The 13,387-nt window shown below is 34.9% G+C and overlaps 1 protein-coding gene across 13 annotated transcripts in view; it reads left to right on the top strand.

The window, feature by feature from the left end:
* Positions 1-13,387, top strand: part of LOC115220760 (thrombospondin type-1 domain-containing protein 7A) — a 1,292,425-nt gene that overhangs the window by 763,906 nt on the left and 515,132 nt on the right. The gene's annotated exons all lie outside the window — the stretch shown is intronic.

Genomic DNA, 13,387 nt, shown 5'->3' with positions numbered 1-13,387 from the left:
CACTTTCTTTATTTTGTCTGTGAAGAGACAGAAAAATAGACCAAAGATCTATAAATACTGGAGATTTGCAGAGATATTCTTCAAAAATTTTTCACTTACTAAATTATTTCCTTTTATACATTTTTTTGTGTATGCGCGTGCACATGTGTATGTGTGTATGTGAGTTTGTTGAGTTAGGTAGTGGAAGAATACTTGCTGGATTTAGGACTTGAATATTCTAAAGTGGTGTAGTGTTGAAAATGAAGACTGTTTTGGAACCTTGTCAGCATGATATCTCCATGTGCCAAACCCAATATTTATGATATCATGGATGACTATCTGGCCAGCATATCAACAGCTTGCTATTATATCACAACCATCAGATGCTGGTTATTACACCATTATTGAGGGCTTCTTCACTTTACAAACACATTTCCATATCTTTTATTACAATATTCGTTACCTGAGATGCTATGTGGATCACTCAACAATTCTTCCTTTTTTCAAGAGGATTCTCCTTTTACCGATTCTGTTAGATGACTATCAAATAGAGATACGCTAGCACATCTGTTTGGCTCTGTACATTCTATATTCTAGAAGACTTCTCAGGCATTTTACTCCCACTGAAATATTCCATTTATTTCTGAAATATTCTCACAGCTAAGAAATTATATGGTACCTCTCAACAACTTAGAATTAATTATTTGGGAATTGCAAGGAAGTTTACAAAGATATTGTAAAAGAATAGCTTTTCTGCTCTCAGTCTGTTTAACAGACTGAGGGCATTATTGCTACTTTAATGTGGCCAGAGAGAAAAGAGATAGATAGATCATCATCATCATCTATTAGTGGTCAGCCTGGGCTACAATAGAGGATGCTTGCCCAATGTGCTGAGGGGTGGGACTGAACCAGAAAACTTTTAGTTGTGAGCAAACTCTTTAACCACACAGCCATGCCTGTGCCTCAAACCATTTACTCTGGAAAAATAAATATTAAAAAAAAAAAATATTCTGATTAAACTGAAGATTCTTAAACTTTTAAGATTGAACACATTTTAAAAGAATATTTTTTGTGACACATTAGTTAAGTTTTGTTAACAAATATTTGTTCAGTCGCAATTAAATGTCTTACCCACACATCACCAGCAGGATGCAGAATTGTCATTCTCAAATATACTTCACAGCTAAACATGTAAAAAGTCATTAAAATTGACTCAATTTCCTGACACAGCTAGATTAGTGGCGACACATTTAAATGCAGTGACACACAGGTGGAAAATGCTAAATTAGACAATTGGGGAAGAAAAATTACTTTAAAATGGGTTCTGTTTTATGGGGAAGTTAAAATAACTTGCAACATCTGAGAACTGTGTTAATTTGTTAACTAAATTATTCAAAGTAATTAGCTTTTAATAAGTTCAATAAACTGTAACAAATATGTATTAAAATTGCACTTTCCCTGGGTGAAATACTGTAGTTAAAAGTGCTTTAACACAACACATACATTCAGTAGGTCACATTCATGATGTTTATATCATTAGAGCTGCGTCTGGCTCAAAATTTAATTTTTGCCATACTTGTGCAGTGCTGGTGAACATCAAGAGATAGATTCTATGCTATCAGCATCAATACCTCTGAACAGCAACCTGAGTTTGTCATCAGGGTGTCGCATGGTGCAGTACTGAAAAGCTAAAATAACAGTGAAATAGCAATATCTTATTTCTTTATAGCCCACAAGGGGCTAAACATAGAGGGGACAAACAAGGACAGACAAAGAGATTAAGTCGATTACATCAACCCCAGTGTGTAACTGGTACTTAATTTATCGACCCGAAAAAGATGAAAGGCAAAGTCGACCTCGGCGGAATTTGAACTCTGAACGTAATGGCAGACGAAATACCACTAAGCATTTTGCTTGTCATGCTAACAATTCTGCAGGCTCACTGCCGTGAATGAAATAGCAATATCTGCCATTTCTGTTTGCCTGTGAGGCAGTTTCTTTTTTCAAATGACTTTCAGGTATGCAGAGTTTTACTAACACTTTATGTCTTAAAGGGACTTCTTACCCTTGGATGAAATATTGTAGCCTAAACACACACATTAAGTATACGACATGGATTATGGTACTTAAGAATTCATTTGCTCTCACATTTCTGTTCAAATACATTACTTTTGTTACAATTAATTTTCAAAATATAGTTCTTGTCTGCCACAGAGCCTTGTGAGTTGATGTGGCAGATGGAAGATCCCTCATGTGTGAAAATGTCCATACCTCTTCATGCATACATGTGCGTGTGTGTGTGTGTGTGTGTGTGCACTCACATGTATGTATGTGAGCATGCATGTGTGTTTGAATGATTGTGATGGAGTTCCCCCGTTTTGGACATTGTGAGATAGTTACGAAAGGGCGCCACTGTTTTATACAAGTGTCTTTTATTGCCAATCATCCATGAAAACATGTTCAACTGTGAGGAAATATTAACTTGGAAGCAGATGCAACAGAAAGGGCATCTGGCCATAGAAAATCTGTCTCACCAAATTCTGCCTGACCCCTGCAAGCATAGTAAACAGAATGCTAAAACAAGGATGATAATGAATTTTATAAAATAACTTTACCATTTTGTTGTGTCTGGGGAGAGTCATTTCCTTATTATGTAACACACTCACCGGTGAAATTTCCACTTATTTCTTATTTTTATTTTCCTAAAATTTTCGTTGCATCTTGCTAAACTGATCTTTAAATTGCAGGAAATTTTGATGGAAGGTTTTAATTTAGATCCCTTTTAAATATGTAATTCGTATCAAGGAACCTAGAATAGTCTGACATGGGTTGGTATTACAAGGGTCAAAGTTCATTGTGACAAGTAAAGGAAAACATTTAAACTGAATTAAGAATGAGGGTAGTTTATAAGATTTTTTCACTCCTCTGAGGTGCTTTTATGAATCTTCAATCATGGTTTTTTATTTTAGATGAGCTTGATCATTTAGACATTGTTCCGGCTCTGACTATTATGTCTTCTATTTAAACATGTATCTCAGATAACATTATCTGATGTCTCCTAGTTATTACTGTCATATATTCTTTATATCAACTCTAGTCCAGCAGACCACTCAGTGTTCTGGACAGAAAATCAAATATTTTGTCCAGATATTGTGCATCTAGGACTAGAATATTCAATGAACCTTTCTTTTATTTAAGATAACAAAATGTGCTTTGATAGAGATTAAACTATAACTTCCTGCAGGTTGAGTGACCAGCTAGAAGCTCCTCCATTGACAAACTAACGTCCACCCCAACTGATTTCCATGCTAGGAACAAATCGCTAATAATTATGATATCTTTTATAAAATCACTTGGTAAATCTAATCACATAGATATCAGTTATGCAATATTGACAACAGATATCCTCAACACTGATCCTAATACCTGGTCCACAAAGATAATCTTCTGCAAGTGACATGCATATCTACTTAAATGTCGAAGAATATCATTCAGACACTTTCTGGTAAATCTTTTGCCATTCCAACAATCTCCAGTCTCTTTAGAATTCTACTTCTTAAAAAGATTACGGTCTTTCATGGTCTTTTTATGTCTTTAAATCCCAGAGAAGAAATGATTTGCTTCTATTTTCTTTGTTGTTTATTATTAAACATAAAGAGATTACACGGATTACATTGTTTGTAGCTGCATTCTGGCATTCCTGAAATTACTGGTATGTACACAGTCGTATGTGTATACATATATGTATGTCTGCATATGAGTATGAATGTATATACTTGTGTGTGTGTATCTGTATGTATGAAATTGTACAAATGCAGGCAAGGCTGTGTGGTAGGGTATCTCTTTCCCAACCACATGGTTCTGGGTTCAGTCTCAATGCGTGGCACCTTGGGAAAGTGTTTTCTACTATAGCCTCAGGCCAACCAAAGCTTTGTGAATTGATTTGGTAGACAGAAACTGAAAAGAAAATCATCATGTGTGTGTGTGTGTGTGTTTGTTCCACACTACTGTTTGACAACCAGCATTGGGTTGTTTATGTCCCCACAACTTAGCAGTTCAACAAAAGAGCCTGACAGAATAAGCACAAGGCTTAAGAAAAATAAGTACCAGGGCCGGTTTATCTAAACTTCATCAGGGTGGTGCTCCAGCATGGCCACAGTCTAATGACAGAAACAGGTAAATGATCAAAGACAAAAGTACCCAACGTACATTTGGGTGTTTTATTCTGTTCTTGAGAAATTGGAAATTCCACTAAACATTACTTTTTGTTAAATCTTCTGATTTTCAAAAGATTGCAGAAATATGGAGCTTGGCCTCACAGAAAAAATTCAGAGTGAAATTGAGTGTGTGTGTGTGTGTGTTGTCAAATTCATAAATTGTCTTAACTTTACATAATTTTCATTATTTCTATATAATTACCTTTATAAAATATATAATTTTTACATAATTGGCTTTCATCTCCTTCCCATATATTTCCTATAAACAAACGCACAAATTTGTTTTCTTAATTCTTTTGCAACGAAACTGGAATTGTCAGTGATATGATGCAGTATATTCTAGCACAGAACAATATTAACCACTTGTTCCACTTATGCTGAATATCTAAACATCTGATACCTCTTTATACATACATGCACATATAATATTACACATACATATATATATAATATATATATATATATATATATATATATATATATATATATGTAAGAGCATATATGTGTGTGTGTGTGTGTGTATAATCATATTATATGTAGTTACACAATGTTCAGAAAACATATACTGACGATTGCATTGAATTGAAACATCAGAAGGTTTGGAGGGAAATATGAAATAATAATGAAGAAAAGAGGACAGACAATTTGTCTGATAGATAGGTATATATATATATATATATATATATAGAGAGAGAGAGAGAGAGAGAAAGAGAGAGAGAGAGAGAGAGAGAGAGGGAGGGAGGGAGGGAGAGAGAGAGACAGGCAGACAGATAGGGAAAGCAATGGAACTGAGAGGGTGAAAGGGAGGACCAGCTGCACAAAAATGATATCGATAGAAATCAAAAACAAACAAAATATATAAGAGTCATGGAAAATTCGAAATTAAAGAAAAAGAAGAGAAGGGAGACAAAGATGAATCGAGTTAGACAGTCAGATACTAAACATATATGTGTGAGCATGTATGAATCTATTATGTATGTATAGATATACTATATAGGTATCTATTATGCATGCATATTTATGTATGTATATATATGTATATACATATATACATATGTGTGTGTGTGTGTATGTTTGTATATTATATAACTTTGAATATGAGTATGCATACATATGCATTTATGATTTTGCCTGTATACACATACATACATAAATACATATATATATTTATATATATCTATACATAGACACACGCATATAGACACATTGATTCCGAGAGAGAGGGAGAGAAGGAGAGAGGACTAGAGATAATGAGAGATGCAAAGAAAGAAGTGATGAGAAAATCGATTTTTAATCTTTAACTTCTGTGCTTTCTGATACGACTCTTCCTCTTCATCGTTCACTCTCCTCCATCAACAACAGCTTCTCAATTCCAATCCATTTTATTTCTAGTCTTCTTTCTTCCTCCTCTTCCATGTTAAAACTATTCCTTTGCACCACATTACAGCATTAGGCACATTTGCTCGCTGTGGCTTATCCACAATTAAATTGATCATGTGTGTATCCCATACGCATCACCGAGTATAGATCTATGTGCACACAGATAGATATCTACATATATTCCATACAAGTGACTGTGTGTGTATTTACATAGAGTAGGCTTCAAAATTATGCGCAAACACTTTAAATAACGAAATTTCATCAAATTTATGCGTCTATTGATTTACTTTACTACAAGAAAGCATCTATGTTATGTGTGTCTGTGTGTCTATATATACATATACATATATACATATACATATATATATATATATACATATATATATATATATACTGGTGCATTCTTTTCAAGATATGTATGTAATTGCAAATGCATATACCCTGCATTTTATGCATACACAAAATGCATTAGTTCCTTATATACTTCTTAATGGTTTCAAGCTATAACATGTCGTTCAAGTTGCTATGATGGGGGGGGGGATGTAAAACATTGAAATAATCACCATTTTGTTGTTGCACCCCAACCTTTCGTCTTGACCGTTTCTCCAAGGGTTCGGACATGGGAATTCAAAATTCATGGCATTTATTTCTTCTTGCTGTTGTTATTTGACTGGATTAAAGAGAAAAAAAATGAAAACCAAGAAAGTTAACCTTTTATTCATTGTCATCATCATCATCACCATCATCATCATTTAATGTCCATCTTTCATGCTGTCATGGATTGGACTGTTTGACAGAATCTGCTGGACCCAAGGACCGCATTACACTCCAGTGTTGGCTTTGGCGCAATTTTCCCCGGCTGGGTGCCCTTCCTAATGCCAACCACTTTACAGTGTGAACTGGGTACATTTATCATGCCACCCAGATCTCACGGGGGGCCACTTTACAATGTGAACTGGGTGCATTTATCATGCCACTCAGATCTCACGGGGGCCACCATACAGTTTGCAAGACTACAAACCCTGAAGGGGCAACATCATGCTATGAGATGAGGGGGTAAAAGATTGTAAAGTATGGCGGAAGGGGCCAGAGCTGATTGGTAGATTTTTTTGTGGTTGCTTGAGTGGCTGTGGAAAGCTGAAAATTAATCCTGGTGAGGTGTTAGAGACTGGCCGTCAAGATATGAGGTGTATAGAAATAGATGGAAGAGAGGGAGCAGGAGTGAATGGGGGGGAGTAGATGACTAATAGTGTGGAACTGCTGGGTGAGAAGAACAAGGGATGATGATGCTGGATAAGTTGCAGGAGTGGGTGGGGAAGGGAAGGGCAGGCAGGTGTTGTGCATGAGGAGGGGGAGGAGAGATAATTTGATGAGACTTGTTGAAGTAATTTACTACAGCCAGAGATCCTTTCTGATGCTGAAGGGACACACACTGTCACCACTGAAGTGGCAGTGATAAGCAAAGATGAAAGGCATGCCAACACGCACAATATACACACATTTAGAACACACAAACAATCATTGCAATAAAAAGAAGTTTGTAAAACAGGTGTAACAGAAAGGGTATTAAGCCATAGATTACTATAACCTCATTAAGTTTTGTCTAATCTAAGCCAGCATATATATATATATATATATATATATATATATCAAATGAGCTTCCATATAATTTTTATCAAGCAAATGGATTAGCAAGGCAGTAAAAGACTCACGGTGCCAGTCAGTGGATTCAAATACCAAACTATACCAATACAAAATCATTTACATGAGTTGTAGTTGACATTAAAATAACCGCATAATTAATTAACAACAAATTATACCAATTAACAGTGTCATAATTACAGTTACAGATGTAAGGAAGGTGAAGTCTGATAAAGACATGATGTTGCTAATACACTAAGTGAGGTCTGTGACACCTAAATCTTTGAAGTGGAATCTGGTCTAGGAAATAATTACATTAAGTCAGAGCATAGAGCTACTTATAGGACAATATGGAACTAAAATGTACCATTCTATGTATTTATCTAGTTATTTATTCCTTTATGCTAAAGAATCTACTTTTCTTTCTAGAATTTATGGCCTATTCCATTTTCCTCTGTTGCTTCTTTTATTTCCTTTGTGCAAGGAATGATCTAAAAGCCATCTTTAACCTTCTTGCTTTCTATATGTGTGCAACTATTTCCATCTTTTAAATATTTTGTCTTCATGATTCCATACCTTTTACTAATATTTTGCAAAATCTACATTAACTGCGTAGATTTACTTAAAAGCTCTTTACTATTTGGTGGTGAGGAGATATACTGTAACAATTTAATACATTTGCTTGGGATTATTTTATCAGATATCTAACACAGCCCAAACCGCATGTGTGTATGTGTGTGATCAGTCCATCCATCTGCCTATCCATCCATGTCTCTCTCTGTCCATCTATTTAGAATTTGTTATACAATGCCTGACTTATTTACAAATCTATAACGAAGACAATATATTCAACTAATCTACCTCCCTACATGCATACCAACCTTCCTTCCTGTCTACCTGCCTTTTATCTATTGTATGTGTTTCTACCCACCTATCCACCTATTTACCCGTTCCTTCACCAAACCATTCAACCTTTAAACCATCCACTATAGTACATACCTCATTCCCTCCATTCATCTGTTAATCTCACCAAATGTTGCTCTTTATTTCAAATATTGCTGAACATTACTCATGTAACAATCACGATGCTATTTAAACAACCACAACTAAACATTCACATGATACCTATTTCTGTTGTAAACAGTTTTAAATTGATTCTTCTGGAAACAGTCTGGTCAAAATGCAGAGGTTGACTGCTTTCAATACAGACCATTATTCCACTTTCCTCATCCAACCTGAAATTGTTGAGTGACTGGAATAGGTCTTTTTTTTTGTTTTTCTTTTTGTTATATATTGGTTAGTCAATAGAAAGGGGACAGCACTCATTACATTTCTTTGGGACCTTGAACACAAATGAGTGAAAGAATTTTATTCAGATTGAATTACCTGGTCTGAATATTTGGAACATAGTGATCTCCACGAATGGCACCCCATTGCTGGAAAACATCATCTTCCCAGCTGTGCACACACACACACACACACACACACACACACAAATGGTTACAACCAGTGCACAAAGGAGATTAATATACACATTAGTTTGCCTAAAAATAATATAATTGTTATAATCCTAAAATATTCAGTGTCCCACAAATTTTGGTGCACAAATAAAAACAAGAAAGAATTAAAAACTGACATGGCACAAGAGTTTTGTGGATAAAAACAACAAAAACTTAGAGGGTAACATCAGAAGGTGGCAGAGTTAGACAAACTGATGGATTGGATCTAATAATAAAGACCAGGGTTGATCCCAGCCATGGGTTTCTGTAGTTTTCATCTATAAAATATATAACAAACAGCAACAGTCGCCTGCCATTGTTGTTTTTTCTTTTTTTGGCTGTTTGTGTCATCCATTAAAATGGTTGCTTCTGTTGGCATAACACTTGCCACTGTTGCAACTTTATGCTTCTCTACCTCCACCTGTTTATTTCCTTATATATATATTCTTCTTCTTCTTTAGATGTCATGTCCAAAATGTAGGACCACAATCCTCTGTTCTTTGTTTTCTGTAACACTTCCACTTCTTCCTGACGGTTAATGCCTCTTCCTTCCAACCAGTTCATCAAGCGTGACAGCCAATATCATCCTTCTCTTTCCGCTGCTTCCCTTCAGTCTTTCCACTCATCACTAAATTCTCCAGGGCCTCTCTCTTCATTGCATAACCAATAAATCTAAGTTGCTTGGCCCTTATCTCACAAAACACTTTCCTATTTCCAGCAGCCTGAATCATCATTTTTTCATTAGACACTTTTTATGTCCATGCCATTCTCAATAAATAAATAAATACACACACAAACATACAAGTTTGTAATGTCTTTTCCTCATCTTTCTTTTTCTCCTCATCTTACCTCATTCTCCCCCCCTATTTATCTTATTATTTGTTATTGTATGACCGTACAAATGGTGTATATAAGGAAACATCTCAACTGAAGTGTTGTATTTTCTGCTGACTCCTTGCAACACATGTATATTAAAACATAAAAATACCAAAAATATTCTTATGCTGTCACTAGGAATCTGCATTTTAGCCTGTCCTCTGATGGTTGAATTGATAATGTGTAGAATATAGGAGTTTTATATGGGGTCAATTACTGGTCCCTAAACTCAATTGGTAACATATCATGCATGATAGCATTCAGTTAATTATGTGTGTGTGTGTGTGTCTATTTGTGACAGTAACATGGCATAGGAAGGATTAGAGAAAGCGTACAAAAAAAACGCATCACAAGGATGGGACACAAAGTGCGATTGGTGTTTATTCTAAAGTTTGTCTCAGCCAAGAACAAAAAGTTGGGAAGATTTTTGCAGACAGTGGATGATAGATAAAATATTTTTTATAAATCACTGTGAAGGCAAATCACCTGAATATTAATTATCAGATTATATAAGATTAACAATTCCCCCATCTTGCCGTGTTATCGTTACAAAAGAAAAGCACTGGTTGTCATTGTATTATTTGCATTGCTTAAAGCTCCTTTGATGGAATCGATTCCTTTTGTAGTTGTGTAATTAGATTGTTAGGCTAATAAAAGTGTCCTTTAGATGTGTTGAGTTCTGTTGGTATACTTCCAGCAATCACATTAGACGCCATTAAAGAAATCAACATTATTGTTATTATTATCATCATTATTATTATTATTAATCTCTAACACTGTTTCCTTCATTTTGAGAAATCATCAAAATTTCTTCAAATCAAATTATTTTATTGCTGAATCATTGCTATTTTCTCGTTAGCATCTTGTCTTTGAATATCACTATGATCTGTCTTAAATGCAATTAATCTCATTACTGATGCTCTTACTTGTGCCAGCAGTGGTGCTATTTATTATTTATTCTTGTTGTTGTTGTTGTCATTGTTTGATGTAATGATAAGGATTTCTGTGGCTTGGTTTTGACATCTTCGTGTAGAAGCTTTTGTCACTGAGAAAATGTCTTCTGGGAAATTTATAAATATCACACTGATTCCATTATATTAAAGCTAATTAAGGACTGGAAGCTGTTGTTGTTAGTATTGCTGCTGTTGTTGTTAGTGGATTGTTAGGGTCAGTAGAGCAACAGACAGAATACCTTGTCATATTTGATCTGATTCTTCACCTTGTAAGTTCAAATCTCACCAATGTTAAATTTGCTTTTTATCCATCCAAGGTCAACAAAGTGAAGTACCAGTTGACTTTTGGGGTTTGATGCAAGTCACTAACTCACTCCCATCAAAATTGCTAAATTAGAGACAGTTGTTGTTGTTATTTAGTCCCAGGTCAACCCTGAATGAAACAAATTTATAACCAAAGGCATTCCAGCCGTGGCTATCATGTTTAGTTTTTGTACTTCCCAAGCAGTAGACAACATTTTTATTGTGTCCTTTCTTTTTTTAAGACAGAGTGAATGTGAAGGATACCTGGTTGCTATTTCTAATTTTTTCCACTGGCTTTTTTTATATTTGCAAGTAGATGTTCCTTAATCCAAATACTGCATCATATTGATAATCAACAGGTATAAATACTCAGAACAATAAGTTTTTCATTACCCTACCTATAGTGGTGAGGTTAAAGCTTGTACTATGTGGGGTGGTCCTTAAATTTTATCCCCAACAATCTTACTGAAAAACACATCATAGTACACATTAATATGTGTCACAAAAAACATGTCACCCGGGAGAAACAGTAACCCTTCTCCTCTTTAGTAGGTACTCTAGTATCTACTTGGATGGATTCTGCTGAACTGGATTTAGGGGCTACTATGATGGTTATGATGGTTACTGGAATTAAAAAACAAGGGAATACATGTTCTTTGTAGAATGAAACCAGCAGGTAATAGCTGTCAATGTGTGAGAAATTAACCATCCATTGTGAACTTGCATCAGTAATATAATAATATAATAATATGCATCTGCTATATAATAGCATATAAAATGAATTTAACAGCTATGGTTAGCAAATCAAGCAATCCAGCAGAGATGCATTCGTGTGATAATTTAAACGACTGAGATGTAATCAATATATCAACTGCATTAGATATCACATGCCTCTAGATCTGTTGTAACAACATTATAGGCACACGAGGCCCTTACACAACTACAGCATAAATTAGTAGCAAGTGAGACCATTTAGTCTCATGTCCTATTCCCCTCCCCCAGTAACTGCCCCATGTGCCTGTGTCTCACTATATACCAATTTCTTTACTACCCACAAGGAGCTAAACACAGAGAGGACAAACAAGGACAGACAAACGGATTAAGTCGACTATACCGACCCCAGTGCATAACTGGTACTTGATTTATCGACCCCAAGAGGATTTAAAGGCAAAGTCGATCTCGGCGGAATTTGAACTCAGAATGTAATGGTGGAGGAAATACCGTAAAGCATTTCGGCCAGCGTGCTAACGTTTATGCCAGCTCTCCACCTTATGTCTCACTGTATAGCACCATAGTGTTGAGAGCTATAATGTATACTCAGACATGAAGTGATTTCTGGTAGACAAGCTAAGTACTCCTTGATCTGTTTGCCCAATATCCTCCATAACTGACAATTCCTTCTCTTTTAACAGAAAGTCACATCTGATATTAATTTCTTTCTTCATTTGAAATGTTTTATATTAAATTTCAAAGATGTCACCAATGAGATTATCTATCAAAAGGAAATATATTTACAGGAATTAAAAAGGCAACTGTACTCTTTCAATTTCTTCTTATGCAGCTAAATACATTTCTTAATATAAATTTCTAAATCACAAACTGTAGCAAAACCTCTTTCTTTTTATATATATTTTTGGCTTATTTATTTCTTTAAACTCTTAACTCAATCTTATTGCTTTTGGCTCTAAAGCACAGCATCACGAGGATTCAAAATCTTTGACCAATGTATAACATTTATTAGACATCAACAAAAGACAAACAGATATATATATGAACACACACACGTACACACACAAATGAAATGCACACATACACACTCACATACATATAAGCAGTTATGCACATAAGTATGTGGGTGTGTGTGTGTGTGTGTGTATATACTAATACATGTATGTACATAAAAGTGTGTGCGTGAGTGTGTTTATGTGTCTGAATAACCTCATTCACACATGCACAGATCACACACCTTCCACACAAACAAAACTCATTGGAAACCTAGAAGCTGGAGGAAGAGAATCAAGGCTGACCAAATTATGAATGCTGCTGCGTTCTATCCTCTTATTAGTCTGTTTAATCTAGTGTGTCTTTAGTCATTTTTAGTGGAAATGTAGAATTCCAAAGAGTTCACAGCAAATTCTTATCCAAAATTTAAATGGCTTCAAGATACGAAGAAAATGCAACTGAAATTGTGAAAACTGGAAATTTAATAATTCTTTGAATACATCACAGAGTATATAGAGACATTAATCTTATGAGTAATATAAACAGTGTGTGTGTGTGTGTATATATATATATATAGACTTTTATATCATTGTATGGCAAGTTGTATTTAACTATCAACAGGTATTATATATACACACAGCTTTCATACATGTACACATACATTTATATACATGTTTGTGTCTGTGTCTATCTCACTTTGCATATATATATATATACACACATTTATGAATTTATGTTGCAGATTCCTAATGTGAAGTCGTGTGTTGAAACAGATATTGTTGTATTTTGGGATGGTCATTTTTTTTGTCAAATAAGC

Source organism: Octopus sinensis, linkage group LG17 (assembly GCF_006345805.1).
Source record: "Octopus sinensis linkage group LG17, ASM634580v1, whole genome shotgun sequence".
NCBI classification, from domain to species: Eukaryota; Metazoa; Mollusca; class Cephalopoda; order Octopoda; family Octopodidae; genus Octopus; species Octopus sinensis.
The sequence above is the reverse complement of the archived record's forward strand: the minus strand, read 5'-3'. Positions and strand labels throughout refer to the sequence as shown.